The sequence below is a fragment of the Heterodontus francisci genome, chromosome 10 (genome assembly GCF_036365525.1).
Source record: "Heterodontus francisci isolate sHetFra1 chromosome 10, sHetFra1.hap1, whole genome shotgun sequence".
Taxonomy (NCBI): Eukaryota; Metazoa; Chordata; class Chondrichthyes; order Heterodontiformes; family Heterodontidae; genus Heterodontus; species Heterodontus francisci.
In genome coordinates this window covers 49,956,835-49,984,581 of record NC_090380.1, presented here as the reverse complement: position 1 = coordinate 49,984,581, position 27,747 = coordinate 49,956,835, and the positions used below count along the sequence as shown (strand labels likewise).

At 43.9% G+C, this 27,747-nt stretch overlaps 1 protein-coding gene across 1 annotated transcript in view; it reads left to right on the top strand.

Moving 5' to 3' along the window:
* The window catches only part of il1rapl1b (interleukin 1 receptor accessory protein-like 1b), an 838,919-nt gene that overhangs the window by 250,711 nt on the left and 560,461 nt on the right, over nucleotides 1-27,747 (top strand). The gene's annotated exons all lie outside the window — the stretch shown is intronic.

Genomic DNA, 27,747 nt, shown 5'->3' with positions numbered 1-27,747 from the left:
AGTTCTCTTCCTGTCTTCACTTAATCACTATCACTGGCCCCTGCTGTAGTTGCTGTTCTTTTAGAAACATTGGGGTAGAGTTTCCACATTGGGCACAATTGGGAAATTGCACCCAAAATGTGCTTGAAATTGTGCTGGTTAGGCTATGCTTCAAGTTTCTGTTCAAATTAATTTGCATAGTCACAAGTGTAAAGTTTTCCATGAACCAGTACAATCGGGCAGTGTAATAAACTTAATGGTTTCTTTAAGTACATTTTTAATGGAATGATTACGTATTGATGTATGTCCGAGAATTAAACATTTTTACTAAGGGTGTCCAGTCTTCCATGTGAGTAACCTGATTTAAAATCACTGAAAATTATATTAAAACTATACTGAACCATTTAATAGTTTTGTTCCTGTACATATGGCAGGACTGACGTATGAGGAGAGATTGAGTCGGTTAGGGTTATATTCGCTGGAGTTCAGAAGAGTGAAGGGGGATCTCATAGAAACCTATAAAATTCTAACAGGACCTGACAGTGTAGATGCAGGAAGGATTTTCCCGATGGTGGGGGAGTCCAGAACCAGGGGTCATAGTCTAAGGATCTGGGGTAAACCTTTCAGGACTGAGATGAGGAGAAATTACTTCACCCAGAGAGTGGTGAGCCTGTGGAATTCACTACCACAGAAAGCAGTTGAGGCCAAAATATTGTATGTTTTCAAGAAGGAGTTAGATATAGCTCTTGGGGCGAAAGGGATCAAAGGATATGGGGCGAAAGCAGGAACTGGTTACTGAGTTGGATGATCTGCCATGATCATAATGAATGACGGAGCAGGCTCGAAGGGCCGAATGGCCTACTCCTATTTTCTATGTTTCTATTACGTAGTCAGTTTCTTATTAAATTGAATATTTTTTGATAATGAAAAAGCTTTTAAAACCTGCCTATTTTAGTCCCTGAACGTTTAAGAAACTTAATGCTCTTTGCACTGGTTTGAGAAGGCTCTTCAATAAGTGGAATCTTGGTCTGAGCATGTGGCCAATTTTATGGATGTGGCCTGATTTGGACAAATTGAACCTTGAACCAGCGTAAAGATTGAAGAAAGTGCAGGTTTATGTAGTTTTGGGGTGTAACTTAATTAAGTTTTAAATTACCTATTGTGCTGGTTGGGTTGACTCCATCCAGATTGCACTGGAATCTGGGTGCGAAACTAATGGAAACAAGTGGAAACCCTGTCCCTCCTCCCACCCCGTCTCCTCTTTCCCCCCCCCGCCCCCCAACCCCCAACATGTATACGCTCGAGTTGAGCTTGATTATGTGTGGTAATGGTACCCAGCTGCATCCTTTGATAAATACCCTCAACTCCATGACTGCTGCTGTGTTATTTGATGCTAATTTAGGTATGAACTACAAAACTCTGCAGCTCCATACTGCTAACACTGAAGCTCCCAACAGCACCTTTGTTGCCAATCCTACCCCACTTCCCACAGCTTATTTGAACTATGCAATTGCAGTGTCTTTGACTCTGAGCTGGGCTTCAAACCCCACACTGAGGCCATCAACAGGATCTCCCCCATGAAAACAGCTACCTTTTTCCCTCATTTACTCCCACACCATGCTGAAACTCCCATCTGCAACTTTAGGCTTGACTTTTGCTCGCACTCTCCTTGTTGGCTTACCAAGCTTCACCCTTCATAAACTCAATCTCATACAGAACTCTGCTGCTTTTATTCTATCCCATACTAATTGATGCATACTTACCAAACCTGAGTTCACCCACTCCCATTGGCTCTCTGTTCCCCAGTGCATCAAAATCCTTCATTTTTGCAGATCCAAATATGCCCTCACTCCACCCTAACCAGACTGTTTCTGGCCTGGAAACCTTTGGTTTTCTGACTTGGATGTGTTGTACATAAGTTCTCCCTTTACCAAACAATCACTACCTTTCTCCATGGCTCCAATAGCTTCCTAAAATCTATCACTGTAGTTGCAGCTTTAGTTGTCTCCTGTAACTGGTTCTCCTACTTCCTACACTGTTTGCTCCAATTTCATTACAATATACCTTTTTGTTATGTGAAAGGCACTGGTTGTTTATTTTTTTGCTGTTGTGAAAGGCATGTAGTTTAGACTTCTGTGCAATCAATTCTGGCAACTAGATTTCATTGTCACCCAGATAATAGAAATGAAAGCCTCTTCTCCATACTGCATCAAAAGGTGCTATGTGAAATGCATTTGGACAGCCATAACTCAATTCTGAGTGGGTGGGAGTCCTCAACACAAAGCTGCCAATTATGCAGCATAAATTTACATTAAATTAGAAACCTGCCTCAGAAATGTTTAATGGTATCTGGCATGACAGTTGCAGATGTGATGCATTCATTCATTCAACCTTTAACATTCGGTTGTTAGGTGCAATGGGCACTGGACATGACACGATGTGCATTGAATACTTAATGACATTTCTTGCCTGATACACAAGGTACATTAATGGCTTAGAGTTTATTTAATTGAGACCCCCGAGCCCCACAGCTCAGCTGGAATGCCTGAGCAGTACTGCAGTCACCTAAGGCCTGGATTTCAGCCACAGGTGAATTCTATGCTGGAGTGGTTGGAGGGGCATGGGGTGTGAGGCTGTTCTGAGGTCAAAATGATTTTCCTGTATGTCTGACAGTTTAAAAACTCCTTTTAACATTTTTTTCTATAGGCTTCCCACTCCCAGACAGCATGATTAACAGGCTAGAGGTGCTTTAGGAGTTTTTAAATACAGTGCGGGAAACACCACAGTGGCAAAGCAGAAGAGAGGAGCCTTTAAGTATAGTGCAGGAAGCAGTGGCAGAGCAGCAAAGCGAAGCAGGAGAGAGGAGCAACGGCGAGAGGCAGGGATATATCCGTGAAGTCACAGGACATGGAGTCACATGGAGTGAGTTAACAGGACAAGGATAAAGAGCTATCCAGAGTAAAAATAATTGGTCCTCCCCCAATTAATTTCAATGGGGAGAGAACAGATCTGGCTCAGGTAAATTGGAATTCAAGATTGGCCCAGACAAAACTGTAGCAGAGCAATGGGCTGCCTTTGGAGAGAAGATACTTCGGGTACAGCTGAGGTACATTCCCATGAGGGGGAAAAGTAGGACAAAGCCAGAGATCCCTGGTTGACAAAAGAGTTAGAGAGTAAGATGAAGCAGAAAAAGGGTGCATATGACAAATCTCGGGTTAATAATACAATTGAGAACCAGGCTGAATATACAATGTTCAGAGGGGAAGTGAAAAATCAAATAAGTGCAGCAAAGAGAGTATGAGTAGAGACAGGCAACCAACATTAAAGTGAATCCAAAAGTCTTCTACAGGTATACAGATAATAAAAGGGTTAAAATTTGAAAAATAATTGTTTTTCGAAAGGTTGTCACAGGACTGGATCAGATGTATCTGAGGATACTGAGGGACGTGAGAGTGGAAATTGCGAAAGCACTGGCCATATTCTTTCAGTTCTCCTTAGATACAGGGCTGGTGCCAGAGGACTGGAATATTGCTAATGTTGATGATCTAGAATTGGATGTACAGGCCATGATTTCAAAAAAGGATGCTAGGATAAACGCAGCAACTACAGGCCAGTCAGCTTTACCTCGATGGTGGGAAAGCTTTTAGAAATGATGATCCAGGACAAAAGTAACAGTTACTTGGACAAATGTGGATTAATTAAGGAAAGTCAGTATGAATATGTTAAGGGCAAATCATGTTTAACTGAATTGATTGAGTGATTTCATGATGAAACGAATGCTGTTGATGTGGTGTACATGGGCTTCCAAATGGCATTTGATAAAGTGCCACATAATGGGCTTGCCAGCAAAGTTGAAGCTCATGGAATAAAAAGGACAGTGGCAGCATGGATACGAAGTTGGCTGAGTGACAGGAAACCGAGTAATGGTGACTGGTTATTTTTCAGATTGGAGGAAGATATGCAATGAAGTCTGTATTAGGACCACTGCTTTTCTTGATCTATGTTAATGATCGAGAATTGGATGTACAGGCCATGATTTCAAAATTTGTGGATGACATAAAACTTGGAAGTATACTGAACTGTGAGGACAGCGACAGACTTCAAGAGAACATAAATAGGCAGACATGTGGCAGATGAAATTTAATGTGGAGAAGTGTAAAGTAATACATTTTGGCAGGAAGAACGAGGAAAAGCATTATAAAATCAAGGATACATTTCTAAAGGGGGTGCAGGGGCAGAGAGACCTGGGGGTATATGTGCACAAATCATTGAAGGTGTCAGTGCAGGTGGGGAAAGTGGTTTATAAGGCATATGGGATCCTGGGCTTTATAAATAGATGCATGGAGTACAAAAACAAGGAAGATGTGGTGAACCTTCATAAAACACTGGTTCGGCCTCAACTAGAGTTTTGTGTCCAATTCTGGGTACCACACTTTAGAATGGATGTGAAGGTATTGGAGAGTGTGCAAAAAAGGTTTACAAGGATGGTTCTGGGATTGAAAAACTTCAGTTGTAAGGATAGATTGGCAAAGTTGAGGCTGTTCTCTTTAGAGACGAGAAGGTTGATAAAAAATTTGATAGAGGTGTTCAAAATCATGAGGGGTCTAGACAGAGTAGATAGCGAGCAACTGTTCCCGTTGGAGGAAGAATTGAGAACCAGAGGGCGCCAATTTAAGGTGATTGGCAAAAGCACTGAGGAAAAACTTTTTTATGCAGTAAGTGCTTAGGATCAGGAACACACTGCCTGAGAGTGTGGTAGAGGCAGATTTAAGCATGGTTTTCAAAAGACAATTGGATAATGATCTAAAGAGAAAAAATTTGCAGGGTCACAGGGTAAAGGTGGGGGAATGGGACTAGCTGAGTAGCTCTGAGAACTGGCACAAATGCGACGGGACAAATGGCCTCCTTCTGTGCTTGAACCATTCAATGATTCTATAATAAGGTTTCAGCCTATGAGAGAAGGTAGATGTGGTGTGGGAGGGAGAGCTGTTGTGAAGGGCTTTGTTGTCCTGATTGCAGGGGAGGTGTGCAGTGTGATTTTTAGTAGGGGTTGGATTGGGGAAGTTGGTGCAGTCGCAGAGGGCAGTTCAAATGGTGGTTGTGGGGACCAATGGTGGTCAGTGAGGAGCAGTTTACAGGTCGTATGGACTTGGATGGAACACTCCTCTTGGCACACAAGCATTGCCATAAAAGGCTCTTACCTTATGGATTCAGCCCTTCTTTCCTCCGAGTGGTTTGGTTACCTGTCCCTTATCCTGCTTCTGTTAAAAACCTAAATACAACAAACAGGCAATGCAATGGAGGACCACAAATAATAACTTTTTCCACCTGGCTGTTTCTGCCATTCCAATGAGGCCATGCAACTCACCTACATATTGACCATTGGCCCTTAAAATGCCAGGCTTTAACAGGGTGTTGGACTTTCTCCACCCCAGAAAAAGATTCTTCCAAGCTGCTAGGAAACAAAATCCTGCTCCATGACCTCAACTCGCACCTCGCACTTCATGCTTTCCATGCTATGAGAGCCATCAAATGATGGTGCAGGCAGTGCCTCAGGAGCTGTAGTCCTAATGGCATTGCAGCAGATCACATTACCAACCTCATTGTTTCGAACATATGGTGCAGCTGGACAAGGAGTATCTGATGTTTACACTGGGTACCAAATGTGGAAGATGGGTCCATTCTTCATTAACAAATTAAGATAATAAATATCTTGTGTATATTTAAGGCTGTGAACCATAATTCATGCTACAAGTGGTATGGCTTACAATGCTTTTAATGTTCTTGTCAAATGAATAAATGACATACAGGTACCATAGTATGGTATTTAGCTTACTCCTTTCTAAACTTATTCCTTTTCCTGTTCAATTTATTTTGGAAAACAGTTACAGAGGCAGGGTTCCCATAACCCTCAGACAGAGTGCCCATGCCTAATGTTGCCTATAATTTTTCTTGGCTGTGCGGGCCCTCTTTGTTGCACTGTGTGGTCCCTTTACTCACACTCAGACGCGCAGCATCTTAGAGGGATGTTAGTTGTGTGTGGCCTGTTTGTTGCACTGTGCAGTAAGTTCTGGATTGCTGCGTGACCATGCAGCTTAGAGGGAATATTGTCCATTGCTCACCAGCAGTGTAGCCATAACAGTTGGGCAGGGTATCCATAACCCACTAGCAGTGCATCCATAACCCAGGGTCTGTGTACCCATAACAGACAGGCAATATACCCATAGCCCAGTCACTTCTGCCTGCTTCCACTCTGCTTCAGGGTCATTGGAAGTGCCAGATGCAAGTGCGAGCTTACCATATCTGTCACTGTACTATGTTCTGCTTAGTAAATGGGATCAAACTCCAGGTGGAGAGAAAAGTACAGATGGAATGCTTTCAGACTTTCCACATTGACAATTCTAGTTGTGGTGGAATAACGGATAATAATTTGCTCAATTAACTTTTTTAAATGGGTGTTTTTTTTTGTAGCCACTGGTTTGCTCCTTTTCCTTTTCCTCTTCCTCTCCTGAAGGTGTTGACTCCTTGTTGGGATATGGTTTCATGGACAATCTCAATTGATTATTCAATGTAGAGCATAGAGAGTGTGCATCATTAGGCTGTTCTACTGCAGACAACCTGAAGGCAATTCAGATGAGCTTCTAGACTACAGACTGATGGGTCAAACCTGGCACTTGTCCTGCTGTGCATGTCTCTGCTGCCCATTGTCTTAATGACTGCAGAAGTTCCTGCTAGAAACTTCTTTTGCTGATTTTATTTGCTAGATTATTAGTGGTCACTTCCATGACTAAGAAATCCTGACTAAAGCTTTATGCTCCTTTTAACTCTTGTTAAATGACATGTGACAAGAAATGCTTTTTTTATTCCAATTTTGTACTCTTAAAGAAAAGAAAGATCTATACATCACTGCCTTATCTTTCCACTTTAACTTTTTATACCCATTGCATGGACTGCAGTCCATGAGTTTAATCAAGATTAAAAATTAATCTTGTGTAACATTTTGAACACTTAACTAAATCTGACCTCCTTCAATGTGTTTGTTCCCAGGTTGTAGCATTATTATTCAATCTACATATCGGTGATATAATTGTCTTCCACTCCTATTGCTTTGTTACATTGCGTTTGTGTTTTCTGTTCGTTATATTTTTTTATTTGTTCATGGGATGTGGGTATTTCTGGCCAGGACAGTGTTTCTTGCCCATCCCTAATTGTCCTTGACAAGGTATTGATGAGCTGCTTCTTGAACCGCTGCAGTCGATCTGGTGCAGGTATACCTACAGTGCTATTAGGAGGGAGTTCCAGGATTTTGATCCAGTGACAGTAAAGGAACGGCAATATATTTGAGTCAGGATGGTATGTGGCTTGGAGGGGAACTTGCAGATTGTGGTGTTCCCATGCATCTGCTGCCCTTGTCCTTCTAGGTGGTAGAGGTTGCAGGTTTGGAAGGAGCCTTGGTGAGTTGCTTCAGTGCATCTTGTAGATGGTACACACTCCTGACACTGCATTGGTGGTGGAGGGAATGAATATTTAAGGTGGTAGTTTGGCACCCTATCAAGCGGGCTGCTTTGTCCTGGATGGTGTCAAGCTTTTTGAGTGTTAGAGCCGCACTCAGCCTGGGAAGTGGAGAGTATTCCATCACACTCCTGACTTGTGCCTTGTAGATGGTGGACAGGCTTTGGGTGGTCAGGAGGTGGGTTACTTACCACAGAATTCCCAGTACCTGAGCTGCTCTTATCACCACAGTATTCATACAGCTGTTCTAGTTCAGTTTCTGGTCAATGGTAACCCCCAGGATGGTGGGGACTTCATCGATAGTAATGGCATTGAATATCAAGGGAAGAAGGTTAAATTCTCTCTTGTCGGAGATGGTCATTGCCCGGCACTTGTGTGGGGTGAATGTTACTTGCCACTTATCAGCCCAAACCTGAATGTTGTCCAGGTCTTGCATTTGGACAGTTTCAGTATCTGAGGAGTCTTGAATAGTACTGTACATAGTGCAATCATCAGCGAACATCCCCACTTCTGAGCTTATGATGGAGGGAATGTCATTGATGAAGCAGTTGGGCTTCAGACACCACACTGAGGAACTCCTGCAGCAATGTCCTGGGGCTGAGGTGATTGGCCTTCAGTAACCACAACCATCTTCGTTTGTGTAGCTATGACTCGAACCATTTGAGAGTTTCCCCCTGATTCCCATTGACTTCAATTTGTCTATGGCGCCTTGATGCCACACTCGTTCAAATGCTGCCTTGATGTCCAGGGCAATCACTCTCACCTCACCTGTGGGAATTTCCATATATTGAATCAAGGAAGCTTGTGATGATAAAAAATTATGATGCATGGTGTTCAAGGCAATACGGTAACGTGGATATCAAGTTGGCTAAAAGTCAGAAAGTGGAGTGTAATAGTTAATGTTTTTTGAACTGGCCAGTAGTGGTGCCCTTTGGGAGTCACTAACTGTTCTTCCTAACATATATAAATCATCTGGACCTGGGTTTGAGGGGCACGGTAACAAAGGGCTGGACTTAATGGGTCCCCTGAAGATGGGCTAAGAGGTGGGGGGGGGGGGGGGGGGTCGGGTTGGTGGTGGGGGCCAATAGAATTGCAGCGGGAGGTTGGGGGTGGGGGGAGGGGTGGTGTCACAGAGGGCCCATTGCACTGCAGTTAAGTCTGACAATGGCCTCTCCGTCCAGAGCCACTTAAGAACCTCTCCCCAATTAAGCTTGTGGCCGGGGTGGGGGGTGGGCACCCCCACCACGTGGGGAGGTCACCCAGTACAAATGAGGCAATCTCCCTGCAGCTTGGGGGGAGGGCCCCCTCCTCCCTGGGCAATCTGTGGTCCACGTTGGACCCCCAGTGGAAAACCACCCACCTCCCTGAACACCACCCCTGACACTTATTGTCCACCCATTCCCTCCCCCCGCTCAAGCAGGCCCCAGCGATACCGTCCCAGTGGCGCTGCCAGAACGACTGAGCTGCTGGCCCTCTGGCGGGATACCTATCTTTAAAGGGAAAGGGATCCTGATGGCAGGCAATTAATTGCCCAAGCACCGTTACATAGAGCAAGGGGGGCTCTGAATGGCTGAGACAGGGTTCTCACTGCGTTTTTGGCCCGGAGCTGAGAGCCCCACCTGCTCCACTAAATCCATCCCAAAATGTGCAGACAACCGAATGCAGTTAACTGTGAACTGGACTCAGGAGGACATAGTCAACAGGATCAGGCAGCATCCGTGGAGAGTGAAACTTAAGTATTTCCAGCATTTTCTTTTTTAATCCAGATTTCCGCAGTATTTTGCTTTTGTATCAGGAGGACATAGATTGGGCAGATAGATCTTTGGATTTTAATGTGGACAGGCGAGAGGTGATTTGGAAGTCTTTTGGGAGAAGGTATAAGGAAAGCAAATGTACTTTAAATGATAACATTTTGTAAAAGAGTAAAGGAGGTAAACTTCATGATTCAGATACAGAAAGATTAAAGAAAACCAAGGTGGATTGATATGTGAGGTTTAATGATTACAGGCCTAAATACAAGAGTCTCATGAGAGAAGCTGGGATCTATCAGCTCTTGCCAATCAGACATTCCTATTTCCAGTAAAAGTGGTGGCATCTTGGGTAGGAGAATTTGACTGGAGCAAGCAAGGATAAATCCAGCAAATAGGTAGTCATCAATGCATTTCCCTTACTAGGCAATCACCCAGGTTGCACACAGGAATTCAGAACCAAGTGAAGTCTTCAAGTCAAGTAACATCAGAAAGCCGGGTATAATTGGACTATAATTCATTTCCCATTTTAAAGTCATGCATTCTGTCCTTTATTTTGAATAAGGCTTGGATTTTATATTATTTGTTAAACAGCAAAACTTACAGCAATTTGGTAAGTAGTAAAGTAAATTTGGTTCAAGCAGAGCCATTTCTCGGCAGCACAGGCTGAGGCGCTTGGGAGATGTAAAACTGAGGTGCTATTGTGCCACCACTGGCTGGAGGGTTGAATTACAGTATTACATTTACATTGATGGCTTCCGTTATGAATGTAGAGATTGGAATTTGTATTGAAAAATGTTTACGGTGAAAGTAGGGTTTTGTAAACTGGAAATGCATGAAGATGTATCTTATCTTAATATATTACCGATTTTGTCTACTAATTGTTGGTGAAGCAGATTTATTTCAAATAGGGCATATGAATTTATATGTAAACCCTGCACTGACTATTGCTTGATAATCCAACTAGTGAGCAGTCTAAGACGGAGCTTACACATTATAGTATGTAAAATGGAAAAAATAAGCAAATCCACTCGGACTGAAATGAAGACTAAAGTATCTGTCAAACCCTGTCAATATATAATAGAACATTAAAGTATATTTTTCAAGACTGAAGCATGAAGGAGAAGACTGAAAATTTAGTCACATTGATATTCTGACCAATTTGACCTCCTCACTTGAGAAGTCTCAATGTGCCTACCCAGCCAAGAGCTAATGGAAATTCCTCAATTATTGAAGATGCAAACAATCAAGGAATATTATGAAGAGAAATAATGGACTCCAGAATGTCATGATCTGCATGCTTAAAGAATTCTCCAGGGGGGGAAAAAAAACACTTTTGGTTTAGAGACTAACTATTGAGGATCTATCAGATTCTATATTTCAAAAGCTCAGGCAGGACCCAATAGACAAGGAGTAACGACAAGTGCTTCAGAAAGTATAGACACTAATCACTGGCACTCGTGAGGACTGCTGCAGAGTAGTCGGGTCAGCACGACATGATGATGAACATAACGTACCTGCGTGTAACTGGCAACGTCAGGGCTGTGTGCTACTAAAGTCAGGCAAACCTCATAGATTTCAGTTTAGCAGTAAGCATGCCTGTAAGTCCAGTAGAATCTCCTTACAAAACTATAATTGATGTAATATGGCAAAATACAATTTCAAGTCCGAATCAAGCATTGTGAGCTACTTGGGTCTTGTTACATGGGGGAATGTTGAGGGTTAACTAAGACCAGTGCTATTAGTAAGTGTGAACTCCTGGAACTTGAATGATTTAGTTTTTCCCAGATTTGCCCAAGTTTTTTTTTCCTTTTTCTTGCCTTTCCTGACATTGTATAAGTTGGCCATGGCAGCTGATGGTGTGTGTGTGGGTTACACCATGCTGAACTCAGATGCTGATGGGCCAGTTGGCTTTTCCTGTCCTTTTTCATATGTTCATAAGTCTCTTCTGCTTCAACAGTAAGATCATGTATTCTGTGGCTGTTCTTCAATTATGTACTGCATCCTGATGGCTTGCGGCCACTTTTAACAGCTTGCTCTGCATAATATGAGTCGTCAGCAGCCATTTGTTCCAAGAATGGGGCAAAACAACAGTGAGAGCACATTTTGCTCTGATCCACCTCATAATTTGTAGATTCAGAGGCAAAGATAGCACATAGAATAACACTGCAAAATAGGCAAGTGGAAGTACAGTACAGATAGTGTTAACAATGAAAAGAAAATTACCATTGGAACATATTGCATACACAGATGTGTATACACAGACAAAACCACATTATTTTAATTTTTTGGTGGCTTAAATATTAGTTAAGTTGCATCTTTTGATACTTTGTTTTCAGGGCAATACATTAATGGGTCATAATTTGCTATCAAAATGATGATGAGTCTAATGGTAGTTATCGTCATTTCTGCGCAAATGCTACAGCAACTTCACACAAGGGCAAATTAAATGTGAAAATGCAAAAGTTGCTGTGAGTTGCATCACTCTGCCGTAAGCTTCATGAAAATAGGATCACTCCATCTGACTCACCACTGAAATGCACCAAACGCTGTGAAGTTGCTGTGTTTGCAAGGTAGAAACAAACTAAACTTTCCGTAGATAGAACTAAACTTGCCACAGAGTTGGGTCTGGTCCACTTTGACAGCATTTCCAAAACCTGTGACCTCTACTGCCTAGAAGGACAACAGCAGACGTATGAAAACACCACCACCTGCAAGTTCCCCTCCACCTCTCACATTATCCTGACTTGCAATATATTCATAGAATACTAGAATGGTTACAGCACAGAAGGAGGCCATTTGGCCTTTCGTGTCTGTCGGCTCTCTGCAAGAGCAACTCCGATCGTCCCACTCCCCTGTCTTTTCTGCGTCACCTTGCAAATTTTTTCTCTCCGGATAATCTAAAGCCACAATTGAATCTGTCTGAACCACACTCAGTGCATGACAGATCTTAACCACTTACTACATAAAAAATGTCTTTCCTCATGTCACTTATTTTTTTGCCATTCACCTTAAATCAATGTCCTCCGGTTCTCAGTCCTTCCACCGATGGGAGCAGTTTCTCCCGACTTTTACTCTGTCTAGACCATACGTGATTTTAAACACCTCTTTAAAATCTCCTCTCAATCTTCATTTCTCGAAGGAAAACAGTCTCAGCTTCTTCAATCTGCACCTCCTTTAGAATTGTGTCCTTCATTTTATATTGCCCCTCCTCATTCTTCTCACCAAAATGTATCACTTCACACATCTCTGCATTAAATTTCATCTGCCACTTGTCCGCCCATTCCACCAGCCTGTCCATGTCCTCTTGAAGTTTATTCCTATACTCCTCACAGTTCATAATACTTCCAAGTTTTGTGTCATCTGCAAATTCTGAAATTGCGCCCTGTAAACCAAAGTCTAGGTCATTAATATGGATCAAGAAAAGCAACGGTCCTAATACCATCCCCTGGGAAACCCCACTGTATACCTTCCTCCAGTCTGAAAAACAACTGTTCACCACTACTATTTGTTTCCTGCCACTCAGCCAACTTCGTATCCATGCTGCCATTGTACTTTTTATTCCATGGGCTTCAACTTCGTTGAGAAGCCTGGTACATGCAATTTATCAAACACCTTTTTGAAAGTCCACATTACCCTTTTCAACTGTTATATCATCAAAAAACTCAAACAATTTAGTTAAATACGATTTGTCCTTAACAAATCTGTGACTGTTAAATTTGTCCTGGATTATCATTCCTAAAAGCTTTCCCACCACCGAAGTTAACTGACTGACTGAGAGATGCTGTGTTTTCCTAATACCCTTTTTTGAACAGGGGTGTAACATTTGCAATTCTCTAGTCCTCTGGCACCAGCCCTGTATGCTTAGTGCCTCAGCAATTTCCTTCCATCCTTTCCCTCTGGATCCTCGGGTACATCTGATTCGGTCCTGATGATGTATCAACTTTTAAGTACAGCCATCCAGTGTCTCAACTACCTCCTCTTTCAATATGACTTTGGCAGCATCTTCCTTGCTAAAAACAGATGCAAAGAACTCATTTGGTACTTCAGTCATGCCCTTTTCCCCCATGCAAAATCCCTTTTTGGTTTCCTAATCAGTCCCACTCCTCCTTTTACCAATGTTTTACTATTTATATACCTATAGATCTCCTTTGGATTCCCTTTTATGTTAGCTGCCAGACTCTTCTTATACTTTCTCTTTGCTATTTTTCACTTTCCCTCTGAATGTTATATATTCAGCCTCGTTCTCACTTATTATCAACCTGAGTTCTCTCGTGCACCCTTTTTCTCCTTCATCTTACTCTTTATCTCTTTCAGCATCCAGGGATCTCTGGCTTGTTTGCCCTACCTTTCCCTCTCCCTCTCATGGGAATGTACTTCAGCTGTACCCACAGTATCTTCTCTTTAAATGTAGCCCATTGTTCCATTGCAATTTTGCCTGCCAACCTTTTGATTTCAATTTACCTGGGCAGATCAATTCTTGCTCCATGGCAATTGGCCCTCCCTAATTAATTATTTTTACTCTCAATTGCTCCTTATGCTTGTGCACAGCTAACCAAAACAGTATGATACTATGATCACTGTCCCCTAAATGCTGTCCTAATGAGACTTGATCCACTTGACCCATTTCATTCCCTGCAACCAAACCTAGCAATGCTTCCTGACTTGTTGAACTGGAAACATACTGATATAGAAAATTCTCTTGAGCACACTTTAGAAACTTTTCACCCTCTCTGCTCTTTGCACTATTACTGTTCCAGTCTATATTAGGCAGGATAATTGAAGTTCCCCATTATAACTACTCTATAATTTTGTAATTACCTTGCAAATGTGTTCCTGTATATCTTTCCCACTTGTTGATGGCCTATAGAATGCATCCGGTAGTGTCATGGTACCTCTATTGTTTCTTAGCTTTTACCAAATAGATTCTGACCTTGACCCCTCTCAGATATGCTTTCTCTCCAGCCCTGTAATATTCTCCTTAATCAATACTGCCACCCCTCCTGCTTTCTTTCCTTCCCTACCTTTCCTGAACACTCTGGGCTGGATTTTCCTGCTGACTCCGGGACCCCGACATTGGGACCAAATGGGGATCCAAATCCTGCACTCGCCAGCATTGCAATTAGCAACACAATCATCAGGGAGTTGGATTCCTTACTGGCCGCCTCTGCGTTCACCATCCTATGAAGAACAGTGGGCATGCTCTGGCTGCCAGCCCAATCAGAGGTCCGGCAGCTCTGGAGCCTCGGCAGCTAAACTGGGAGAGGTGGGCACTGCTGGGGCAGATTGGGGACCATGAGGGTGCCTCAACATGGTAACATCCTTGGATGCGAATAAAAACCTATCTGGGCCAAAGTTAGTTGGCCCCTCGGAGCAGTGGGGAAACCCTTCTGGAAGAATTGTTTTGGCCCACGGGTGTGGCCTTTCCTGCCTGCAGCCCCATCATTGTGCTGTGGACCCTGTGGCTTCCTCCATTGAACTGGTGGCCTCTGCCTGCAGCAGGAGACCACTTTTCCAGTGGCAAAATGCCAGCGAGGCCACAAAGTCACCCTTAATTGGGAGAGTTGTCCATCTCTATGCAGCAGGCAGCCGATTCGCGTCCCAGTCCACCCAGGGAAAGTTCCCCAGTGGTGGGAATGCATGGGGCCCCTATCGTCCATGTCCACATGCAGCAAGAGCTGGACAATTGCTTGTGCTGATAAGTGGCAAGCAATATTTGTGCCACACAAATGCCAGACAATGACTATCGCCAAACAAGAGAGTGTCTAATCCTTGACATTCAATGGCATTACCATTCTCCAATCAACATACTGGGGGTCGCTATTGAACAGAAACTTAATGGGACGAGCCACATAAATACTGTGGCTACAAGAGTAGCTCTGAGGCAGGAAATTCTGTGGTGAGTAGCTGACTTCCTGTCTCCCAAAGCCTGTCCACCAGCTACAATGGCACAAGTCAGGAGTGTGATTGAATGCTGTCCACTTCCCTGGCTGAGTGCAGCTCCTATAGCACTCAAGAAGCTCGACACCATCAAATATAAAACAGCCCACCTGATTGGCACCCCATCCAATCTTAAACATTCACTCCCTCCGCCACAAATGCACCATGGCTGCAGTGTGTACCTTGTACAAGATGCACTGCAGAAACCAGCCAAGGCTTCTTTGACAGCATCTCCCAAACCCATGACCTCCACCGCCTTTAAAGAACAAGGGCACCGCCTCCAAGTTTTTTTTTTATTCATTCATGGGATGTGGATGTCTCTGGCCAGGCCAGCATTTATTGCCCATCCCTAATTTCCCTTGAGAAGGTGGTGGTGAGCTGCCTTCTTGAACCGCTGCAGTCCATGTGGGGTAGGTACACTCACAGTGCTGTTAGGAAGGGAGTTCCAGGATTTTGACACAGCGACAATAAAGGAATGGTGATTATAGTTCCAAGTCAGGATGGTGTGTGACTTGGAGGGGAACTTGTAGGTGGTGGTGTTCCCATGCATTTGCTGCCCTTGTCCTTCTAGTTGGTAGAGGTCGCGGGTTTAGAAGGTGCTGTCTAAGGAGCCTTGGTGCGTTGCTGCAGTCCATCTTGTAGAGGGTACACATTTCTGCCACCAAGTGTCGATGGTGGAGGGAGTGAATGTTTGTCGATAGTGTGCCAATTAAGCAGGCTGCTTTGTCCTGCATGGTGTCGAGCTTCTTGAGTGTTGGAGCTGCACCCATCCAGGCTAGTGGAGAGTATTCCATCACACTCCTGATTTGTGTCTTGTAGATGGTGGACAGGCTTTGGGGTGTCGGGAGGTGAGTTGCTCGCCTCAGGATTCCTAGCCTCTGACCTGCTATTGTAATCTCAGTATTTATATAGCTATTCCAGTTCAGTTTCTGATCAATGGTAGCCCCTAGGATGTTGATAGTGGGGGATTCAGCGATGGTAATGCCATTGAATGTCAAGGGGAGATGGTTAGATTCTCTCTTGTTGGAGATGGTCATTGCCCGGCACTTGTGTGGTGCGAATGTTTTCAGCCAAAGTCTGAGTATTGTCCAGGTCTTGCTGCATTTCTACACTGACTGCTTCAGTATCTGAGGAGTCATGAATGGTGCTGAACATTGAGCCAACATCCCTACTTCTGACTTTATGATTGAAGGCAGGTCATTGATGAAGCAGCTGAAGATGGTTGGGCCAAGGACATAACCCTGAGGAACTCCTGCAGTGATGTCCTGGAGCTCAGATGATTGACATCCAACAACCACAACTATCTTCTTTTGCAGTAGGTATGACTCCAACCAGCGGAGGATTTTCCCCCTGATTTCCATTGACTTCAGTTTTGCTCGGGCTCCTTGATGCCATACCCAGTCAAATGCTGCCTTGATGTCAAGGGCAGTTACTCTCTCCTCACCTCTGGAGTTCAGTTCTTTTGGCCATGTTTGAACCAAGACTGTAATAAGGTTAGGAGCTGAGTGGCCCTGGCAGAACCCAAACTGAGCGTCACTGAGCAGGTTATTGCTAAGCAAGTGCCGCTTGATGGCACTGTTGTTAACACCTTCCATCACTTTACTGATCGAGAGTAGGCTGATGGGGCGGTAATTGGCTGCGTTGGACTTGTCCTGCTTTTTGTCTACAGGACATACCTGGGCAATTTTCCACATTGCAGGGTAGATGCCATTGTTGTAGCTATACTGGGACAGCTTGACTAGGGGCGCAGCAAGTTCTGGAGCACAGGTCTTCAGTACTATTGCCGGAATATTGTCAGGGCCCATAGCCTTTGCAGTATCCAGTGCCTTCAGTCATTTCTTGATATCACGCAGAGTGAATTGAATTGGCTGAAGTCTGGCATCTGTGATGCTGGGGGCTTCAGGAGGAGGCCAAGATGGATCATCAACTCGGCACATCTGGCTGAAGATTGTTGCAAATGCTTCAGCCTTATCTTTCGCACTGATGTGCTGGGCTTCCCCATCATGGAGGGTGGGGATATTTGTGGAGCCACCTCCTCCAGTTAGTTGTTTAATTGTCCTCCACCATTCACGGCTGGCTGTGGCAGGACTGCAGAGCTTAGATCTGATCCGTTGGTTATGGGATCGCTTAGCTCTGTCTATCGCATGCTGCTTATGCAGTTTGTCACACAGATAGTCCTGTGTTGTAGCTTCACCAGGTTGACACCTCTTTTTGAGGTATGCCTGGTGCTGCTCCTGGCATGCTCTCCTGCACTCTTCATTAAACCAGGGTTGGTCTCCTGCCTTGATGGTAATGGTAGAGTGGGGGATATGCCAGGCCATGAGGTTACAGATTGTGGTTGAGTGCAATTCTGCTGCTGCTGATGGCCCACAGCGCCTCATGGATGCCCAGTTTTGCATTGCTAGATCTGTTCAAAATCTATCCCATTTAGCACGGTGGTAGTGCCACACAACACAATGGACGGTATCCTCCGTGTGAAGGCAGGAATTCGTCTCTACGACGACTGTGCGGTGGTCACTCCTACCAATACTGTCATGGACAGATGCATCTGCGGCAGGCAGATTGGTGAGGACGAGGTCAAATATGTTTTTCCCCTCTTGGTTCCCTCACCACCTGCCGCATACCCAGTCTAGCAGATATGTCCTTTAGGACTCGGCCAGCTCAGTCAGTAGTGGTGCTACCAAGCCACTCTTGGTGATGGACATTGAAGTACCCCACCCAGAGTACATTCTGTGCCCTTGCCACCCTCAGTGCTTCCTCCAAGTGCTGTTCAACATGGAGTGCTGACTCCTCAGCTGAGGGAGGGCGGTAGGTGGTAATGAGGTGGTTTCCTTGTCCATGTTTGACCTGATGCTATGAGACTTCATGGGGTCCAGAGTCGATGTTGAGGGCAACTCCCTCCCTACTGTATACCACAGTGCTGCCACCTCTGCTGGGTCTGTCCTGCCGATGGGACAGGACATACCCGGGGATGGTGATGGCAGTGTCTGGGACATTGTTTGTAAGGTATGATTCCGTGAGTATGACTAAGTCAGGCTGTTGCTTGACCAGTGAGTAGGACAGCTCTCCCAACTTTGGCACAAGCCCCCAGATGTTAGTAAGGAGGACTTTGCAGTGTTGACAGGGCTGGGTTTGCCATTGTCGTTTCCTGTGCCCAGGTCGATGCCGGGTGGTCCGTCCGGTTTCATTCCTGGTGGTATATTTGGAAGGCTTTTGATAAGGTCCCACAGATGAGATTAGCAAACAAAATTGGAGCACATGGGATTAAAGGTGTGCAATGGAAACCCAACCCTAGTCCGAATGCTGGAGCCGGAAGCCCGTCTTGACCCGCCTGAACCCAACACGTATCGTTGGATCCCGTCAGGGTGGGGTAGCAGGAATTTACATTAGTACATGGGTAAAGGCCTGCTACCCGACCCGACCCCGACGGCGTGTCTGGTTCGGGCCGGGTCAGGTCGGAATTCCGGGTCCGACATTCGGGCTCGGTCAGGTTACTTTTGCAGATCTTTACATGGAATTAGAGGTGATCTACTGCAATGGATTGAGAATTGGTTAACAGACAGAAAGCAGAGAATAGGAATAAATGGGTCTTTCTCAGGATGGCAGGCTTTTACTGGTGGGGTACCGCAAGAATCAGTGCTTGGGCCACAGCTGTTTACAATGTAAATAATTGGGATATGGGGACCAAATACAGTCATAGAGAGATACAGCACTGAAACAGGCCCTTCGGCCCACCGAGTCTGTGCTGACCAACAACCACTCATTTGTACTCATCCTACATTAATCCCATATTCCCTACCATATCCCCACCATTCTTCTACCACCGACCTACACCAAGGTAAATTGGCCATTGTTAATTGCCCCATCGACCTGCAAGTCTTTGGCTGTGGGAGGAAACTGGAGCACCTGGCGGAAACCCACGCGGTCACAGGGAAAACTTGCAAACTCTGCACAGGCAGTACCCAGAACTGAACTCAGGTCACTGGAGCTGCGAAGCTGTGGTGATAACCACTGTGCTGCCCTTCCAAATTTACCACTTCCAAATTTGCAGATGAGACAAATCTAGGAGGGAATGTAACTTGTGAGGAGGATACAAGAGGGCTTTAAGCTGATTTGGATAGATTAAGTGAATGGGCAAGAACATGGCAAATGGAATATAATGTGCAGTAGTGTGAAGTAATCCATTTTGGTAGAAAAATCAGAAAGGCAGAGTATTTCTTAAATGGTGAGGGGTTGGGAAGTGTTGATGTCCAAAGAGACCTGGGTATCCTTGTTCATGAGTCACTAAACACTAGTATGCAGGTGCGGCAAGCAATTAAGGCAAATGGTATGTTGGCCTTCATTGCAAGGGGATTTGAATACAGGAGTAAAGATGTATTGATTCAATTGTATAAAGCATTGGTGAGACCACACCTGGAGTATTATGCATAGTTTTGGTCTCCTTATCTAAGGAAGGATATACTTGCGATAGAGGGGGTGCAATAGAGGTTCACCTGGGATGATGGGGATTGCCTTATGAGGAAAGATTGCAGAAACTGGGCCTGTATTCTCCAGAGTTTCAAATAATAAGTGGTGATCTCATTAAAGCTTACAAAATTCTTACAGGGCATGACAGGTTGGATGTGGATAGGATGTTTCCCCTGGCTGGTGAGTCTAGAACAAGGGGACACAGTTTCAGAATAAGGGGCAGGCCATTTAAGACTGAGATAAGGAGGGATTTCTTTACTCAGAAGGTGGTGCGTCTTTGGAATTCTCTACCCCAGAGGACAGTGGAAGCTCAATCATTGAGCATGCTCAAGACAGAAATCGATAGATTTCTGGATACTAATGACATCAAGGGATATGGAGATAGTGAGGACAATTGGCATAGAAGTAGATCATCAGCCATGATCTGTTTGAATGGCAGAGCAGGCCCAATGGGCTGAATGGCCTACTGCTCCTATTTCCTATGATCCTATAAGTTATTTATTCATTCATGTGTGCATCGCTGGCAAAGCCAGCATTTGTTGTCCATCCCTAATTGCCCTTAACAACTGAGTGTCTTGGTAGGCCATTTCAGAGAGCAGTTAATAGGCAGCCACATTGCTGTGGATCTGGAGTCACATGTGGACCAGACTAGATAAGGACGGCAGATTTCCTTCCCGAAAGGACATTTGTGAACCAAATGGGTTTTTGTGACAATCGATGACTGACAGTCCCAGTAATAGTGCGATGAAACTAGCTTTCAATTCCAGATTTTTTATTAATTAATCGAACTAATTAATTGAATTTAAATTCTACCAGCTGCCGTGGTGGTATTTGAACTTGTGTCCCCAGGGCATTGTCCTGGACCTCTGGAGTACTAGTTCAGTGACATTACCACTGTACCACTGTCTTCCCCTGTGACACACCATCTTGGCTTGGAAATATATTGCTGTTCCTTCACTTTTGCTGGGTCAAAATCCTGGACCACCTCCACTGACAGCACTGTAAGAGTACCTTCATCACACAAACTTCAGCTCATGAAGGGGGCTCACCACCACCTTCTCAAAGGCAATTAGTGGGTTTTTTTTTTAATTCATTCATGGGATGTGGGCGTCACTGGCCAGGCCAGCATTTATTACCCATCCATAATTGCCCTTGAGAAGGTGGTGGTGAGCTGCCTTCTTGAACCGCTGCAGTCCATTTGGGGTAGGTATACCCACAGTGCTGTTAGGAAGGGCGTTCCAGGATTTTGACCCGGCGACAGTGAAGGAACGGCAATATAGTTCCAAGTCAGGATGGTGTGTGACTTGGAGGGGAACTTGCGGGTGGTGATGTTCCCATGTTTTTGCTGCCCTTGTCCTTCTAGTTGGTAGAGGTCGCGGGTTTGGAAGGTGCTGTCTAAGGAGTCTTGGTGCATTGCTGCAGTGCATCTTGTAGATGGCACACACTGCTACCACTGTGCGTCAGTGGTGGAGGGAGTGAATGTTTGTTTGTAGATGGGGTGCCAATCAAGTGGGCTGCTTTGTCCTGGATGGTGTCGAGCTTCTTGAGTGTTGTTGGAGCTGCACCCATCCAGGCAAGTGGAGAGTATTCCATCACACTCCAGATTTGTGCCTTGTAGATGGTTGACAGGCTTTGGGGAGTCGGGAGGTGAGTTACTCGCCTCAGGATTCCTCGCCTCTGACCTGCTCTTGTAGCTACGGTATTTATATGGCTACTCCAGTTCAGTTTCTGATCAATGGTAGTCCCTAGGATGTTGATAGTGGGGGATTCAGCGATGGTAATGCCGTTGAATGTCAAGGGGAGATGGTTAGATTCTCTCTTGTTGGAGATGGTCATTGCCTGGCACTTGTGTGGCGCGAATGTTACTTGCCACTTATCAGCCCAAGCCTGGATATTGTCCAGGTCTTGCTGCATTTCTACATTGACTGCTTCAGTATCTGAGGAGTCTCAAATGGTGCTGAACATTGTGCAATCATCAGCAAACATCCCCACTTCTGACCTTATGATTGAAGGTAGGTCATTGATGAAGCAGCTGAAGATGGTCGGACCTAGGACACTACCCTGAGGAACTCCTGCAGTGATGTCCTGGAGCTCAGATAATTGACCTCCAACAACCACAACCATAACCATCTTCCTTTGCGCTAGATATGACTCCAGCCAGCAGAGGATTTTCCCCCTGATTCCCATTGACCTCGGTTTTCCTAGGGCTCCTTGATGCTTTGCTCAGTCAAATGCTGCTTTGATGTCAAGAGCAGTCACTCTCACCTCACCTCTGGAGTTCAGCTCTTTTGTCCATGTTTGAACCAAGGCTGTAATGAGGTCAGGAGCTGAGTGGCCCTGGCGGAACCCAAACTGAGCATCACTGCGCAGGTTATTGCTCAGCAAGTGCCACTTGATGGCACTGTTGATGACACCTTCCATCACTTTACTGATGATTGAGAGTAGGCTGATGGGCCTTGCCAGCACACATTCCCTGAATGAATAAAAATCGTTTTTTAAATGACCATGAATGGCATTGAAAATAAACTATTGTAAGTATGGAGTCTCTTCAGGTTTTAATTGTTGGAGATTTTACAAATACAAAACCTATAATTTAAGATGTTTTTTTGCTTTTCCTTTCTGTCTCTTTTTCCACTTTTCTTTCCCTCCCTTTATTATTATCCCTATACCCGGTTTGGCATTGAATTCACTCAAAGTTACAATTCCTTCTCAGCCTTGGTGCTGTCTATTTCACAACCCACCAATCTGATTGGTTAAGGAAATACACAGTTGCTTACCCTATTCACTCAGGTGCCAGATTCTCACTTTCCCTTGTTGCGGTGTTATCAGCTTGAACTTGCAACTTGCCGTGCAAAAGAATTTTAAACTTCAATGTGCAAGGACAAGTCTAAATAATTGCAGGTGCCATCAGATTCAGTCCTAAAGCAAATTATCGCCCATTATGATTGCTGGTATTGTTTTGTGGACTTGAATGGTGTTTCTCTTTTTTTAAGGATCGCTTTTTGTTATTGATAATGTCCTTGGATATTGGATGGATAGAGCTGTTTGTATTTTTTTGATGGGTTTTCTGTTGATCAGTTGGCTCACTGTTTTGTTTCACAGATCAGGTAGATGATTCCATGTTTTGCTCTTATTTTATTTCCGCCCTTTAATGGGAAAGAAGCAAGAATCTAGTTATATTTATGAGTGAGATCTTGTAAAGAATTCCAATAAAAACAAAATTCCCAGGCTGCCTTATATTTCTCAAGACTTTTTTGTGTGAATTTTCACCACGGTGGGTGAATGTACCTTCTTTGCAAGAGTTCCTTTCACCTTGGCACAGACCTGGTGGTGTGGGTTGGATATGGTGAGAGTATGAATCCAGTTAGGTTCTTTCTGAGATCCTTATGTCATAAGTTTTTCTGAATACTATCATCGTGTATCATACATCTACCTTAAAGTGTCCATCCTGATAAAATATTTATGAACTGTATGTGAACTATGGTATTGACTGCTTGTCACAAAGCAGGGCTGAATAATGAAGGCCAAATCAAAGGCCTCTAAGCGACAAATTTTATTGTGGTTGCAAGGGAAGAATTATGGTTAGTTCAAAGTAACTTAATATAAATTCCATAAAACCCGAAGTCATATTTGAGGATCAGTTATTACTGTTTAGACCACGTGTTTCTGAATCTAAAGGGTAAGTGTTGTCAAATGAAAGGAAGCTCAGGTTTTCATTGCCAGGGTCAGATGTTTCCATGGATACAAGCAGGTGAGGAAGGGGACTAGGGCTCCTCTCTTGGCCTTTTTCCTGGTTTGGGCATAAGGGGGTTTAACTTTTAAGTGTTTTTAGCTTCCCCTTAGTGTGTCCTTGTTCACTACTCTCTAATTGTAATTGTAAAAAAATCAACCAGACAGGTTTTCTCAGATTTTAAATAAGAAAAGTGTAAGTTTATTAACTCAGTTAAACCGACTAAACAATATGCGATGCAACCATGCTAGCATGCATATGCGATTAACACACACTCAAATAGAGTCAGAGGAGGAGAGAAAATTAAGGGGGAAAAGTCTGAAGTAATGGATGGAATTCAGTTACTGGTTTTGGGTTGGATGGAAAGTCTTGCAGTTCTCGGTTGAGGCCCAGTGCACACTTTTTCAAACTTGTTTCACTGGTCTTCTGTCTTAACGCTTAAGTTACTTCCATGGGTCCCTGGAACTTTGTGTGAGAGAAAGACAGAGAGGTGCTCTCTTCTTGAAGTTCAGTTGCAGCCTGTTTCTTTCTATATCTGGCACAATTCAAAAAGCCCCAGGTTGGCCAACAGGTTAGTCATGTGACTTGCACCCTGTTTGAAACAACCTCTCCTGCGAAGTTTATGGATTCCTCCAAGCTTACCAGACACACTCAGGGTGGGTGTGGGGGGGGTGGTGGGTGGTGGCGGCGTGAAATGCTGGCTCTTACACAGTCAATGACTCTCAATGTCTTTTGATCATCAATATTGACAAAACCCATCTGGCTAATTGGATCAGGGAGTACTCCCATTGTGTCTCCATGCAACTGTCTTTCAGAATGCAAATGTGCAATCATGTTTTCAGCCACTGTTCTGTGGTCTTTTAAAACAAGTTATGTTCAATGTCCAGTAGGCGTTCAAATGACACATTAATTTTGCCATTTGGCAGGTGTGGTTTCTGTCACAACATATATCTGTTTTGCAGATTTTTGCCACTTTATGAAAGCAAAAGCCTATTTGAGGGGAACAAATTATTCATCCAATTTAGTACTTGAGAAAACTTTTACACAAACTTTCTGTTACTCAGTCTAAAAGGTTGACGATGTTCTCAATGGATACATATTGCTAAAACTTGATGTGCCTAGGTTTTTTGTATGATTATTGTACTTAAGGTTACAGCAGTGCAAATAAGACTATTTTATACACAGTTTAAACTTTCTCATTAAAACATGTGCATTCATAAAGAAAATTGAAGTGCCATGAATTGTGAACATTTCCAGTGCAGATTGCATGTTAAATTGATTTCATTGTAATTTTAATGAATAATCATTTTGCATCTTTCTAAGTGTTGATCTTTGAAAATACAGTTATTCCAAAACTATTCCCAGAGAATCGTCCATAATTAAGTAAATCAGTGTAATCTACTGGTCAAGAAATATAATACAAGTACAATCACCAGTTAAAGTGGAAAAATGGGCACAGTATTTCTAGAGCTCAGCATTGTAAAAATGACGGATTTTTCAATTTGATAGCAAAGTGCAGCAAAAATCTCGGACAAAGATAAGTAAGTTGGTGGGTGTAATTTTGATTTGGTGACAGTGTAAATCAGGCAATATCAAATCAGCTGCCTGTTGTACATCTTACGATTTTCATCTTCATTGAAGTTGGGAGAAATATATAACTGGCAGTTGATCTGATATTATCTGTTTTACATTAATTCCCAAAAATCAAAGTTACCCTTGTTATGTTTCAGAACAATCTTGATTCTTCTGCGTTCAGGATTCATGTCCAGATTCCAACCACCCTCTGGGTGAAATTTTTTTTTCCTCAAATCCCCTCTAAACCTCCTGCCCCTTATCTTAAATCTATGCCCCCTGGTTATTGACCCCTCCGCTAAGGGAAAAAGTTTCTTCCTATCTATCCTATCTTTGCCCCTCATAGTTTTGTATACCTCAATCAGGTCCCCTCTCAGCCTTCTCTGCTCGAAGGAAAACAACCCTAGCCTTTTCAGTCTTCATAGCTGAAATGCTGCAGCCCAGGCAACATCCTGGTGAATCTTCTCTGCACCCTCTCCAGTGCAAACACATCCTTCCGATAGTGTTGCGACCAGGACTGTACACAGTACTCCAGCTGTGGCCTAACTAGCATTTTATACAGCTCCATCATAATGTCCCTGTTCTTATATTCTATGCTTTGGCTAATAAAGGCAAGGATCCCATATACCTTCCTTACCACCTTATCTACCTATACTGCTGCCTTCAGTGATCTATGGACAAGTACATCAAGGTCCCTCTGACCCTCTGTACTTCCTAGGGTCCTACCATCCATTGTATATTACCTTGCCGTGTTAGTCTTTCTAAAATGCATCACTTCACACAACTCAGGATTAAATTCCATTTGCCACTGCCCCGCCATCTTACCAGTCCATCTACATCGTTCTGCAATCGAAGACTTTCTCCCGCACTTTTTATGACACTGCCAACTTTTGTGTCATCTGCAAATTTACTGATCATACCTCCTATATTCACATCTAAATCATTACTGTACACTACAAACAGCACCGATTCCTGCAGTACACCACTGGTCACAGGCTTCCACTTACAAAAACAATCCTCGACAATCACCCTCTGCCTCCTGCCACTAAGCCAATTTTGGATCCAATTTGCCAAATTGCCCTGGATCCCATGGGCTCTTATCATCTTAACCAATCTCCCATGCAGGACCTTATCAAAAGCCTTACTGAAGTCCATGTAGACTATATCAACTGCTTTATCCTCATCTACACATCTAGTCACTGCCTCGAAAAATTCAATCAAGTTTGTTAGACCCGCTCTCCCCCTGACAAAGCCATGCTGACTATCCTTGGTTTAATCCCTGCCTCTCCAAGTGGAGATTAATCCTGTCCCTCAGAATTTTTTCCAATAGCTTCCCTACCACTGATGTTAGACTCACTTTTTTGTAATTACCTGGTTTATCCCTGCTCCCCTTCTTGAATAATGGTATCGCATTCACTGTCCTCTGTTACCTTTCCTGTGGCCAGAGGATTTGAAAATTTGTGTCAGAGCCCTGCTAAATCCTCACTTGACTCTCATAACAGCCTGGGATACATCTCATCTGGGCCTGGGGATTTATCCACTTTTTAAGCCCGCTGAAACAGCTAATACTTCCTTTCAATGCTAATATGTTTACGGATGTGGCATCTTGCAGTCTGCGGCCCACAGGTGTATTAAAGAGGTGACCAATACCCTTTTTTCAAAGTGACAATGATTTCATCTACTTACCTGTAGATGAGGACAGCAAGGTCTGCGGCCTTCGGCGCCATCATTGGGGTTTTTCCGAGAGTTCAAGGGGTGTACTCTGTACTTATTAGAACTCCCTGGGACCAGCCTGCTGTCATTGTCAATCGCAAAGTCTTCAACTCTTTTTAAACGTGCAACTGATTTGCGACCACAGGATAAGAATCATGCATATTTGCACATCTTTCCCAGGAAGCTGTTATGACTCGTACATTTTGAGGAACTCCCAGCTGCCAGCAGTTTTTGAGGAACCAGCTGAAGTGGACAGATGGATCCTGGGTGACCAGGGCTACTCCCTTTGCACATGGTTGATGAAAGTGTAAGTCATCCCCAAAGCGCTGCTGAAGAGAGGTATGATGTCACTCACTCATCTACCAGAGCGATCAGTGAACACACCACAGGCATTCTGAAAATGATTGTTGCCTTGACCGGTCAGGTGGGGCTCTTCAGTATGCGCCACAGAGGATGCCTTGAATAATCATTGTCTGTTGTGCCTTGAATAACCTTGCAATTAGATGTGGCAACATTCTACAGGCAGAGAAAAGGGAGGAACAGCAGTCCTCCTCAGATGAGGATGACTCAGAAGAAGGTGAGGAGGAGGATATGAGGGCCATGGAGAGACATGCAAGCTACGTCAGCGAGAACCTCATTGCACGTTTCAGCCAATAATAAGCCACAGAAATTCCCTTTTGCATGAGATCTTATTCGTCGCTACAATCTTAACTCAGCATTGCTGCACTTTCATGTGATTGGAATTTGAAATTATGTATGGGCTACAATGAATACGACGACACACCACTGCAAGCAGTGTTAATTTCTGACCGAGAAACAAAAGTAAGGCATGACAGTATTGGAAAAAGTTAATAATCAATAGGAAAACAGCCATCATTGAAGAGTGAAGGTCCAATTCCAATGAGATATGGACACAGGACATTGCCTGTGATGCTTTGCAAACAGAATTGCATTCCTGCCATAGGCCTCCAAAAAAACACCTTTGTATCCATCTGTAAACAAGCAAAATATGAACGAAAGTGGATCAAATTTGGCATGAAATAAAAATGTATCAATAAATCTTTTCTGTTATCACAATTTGTACAG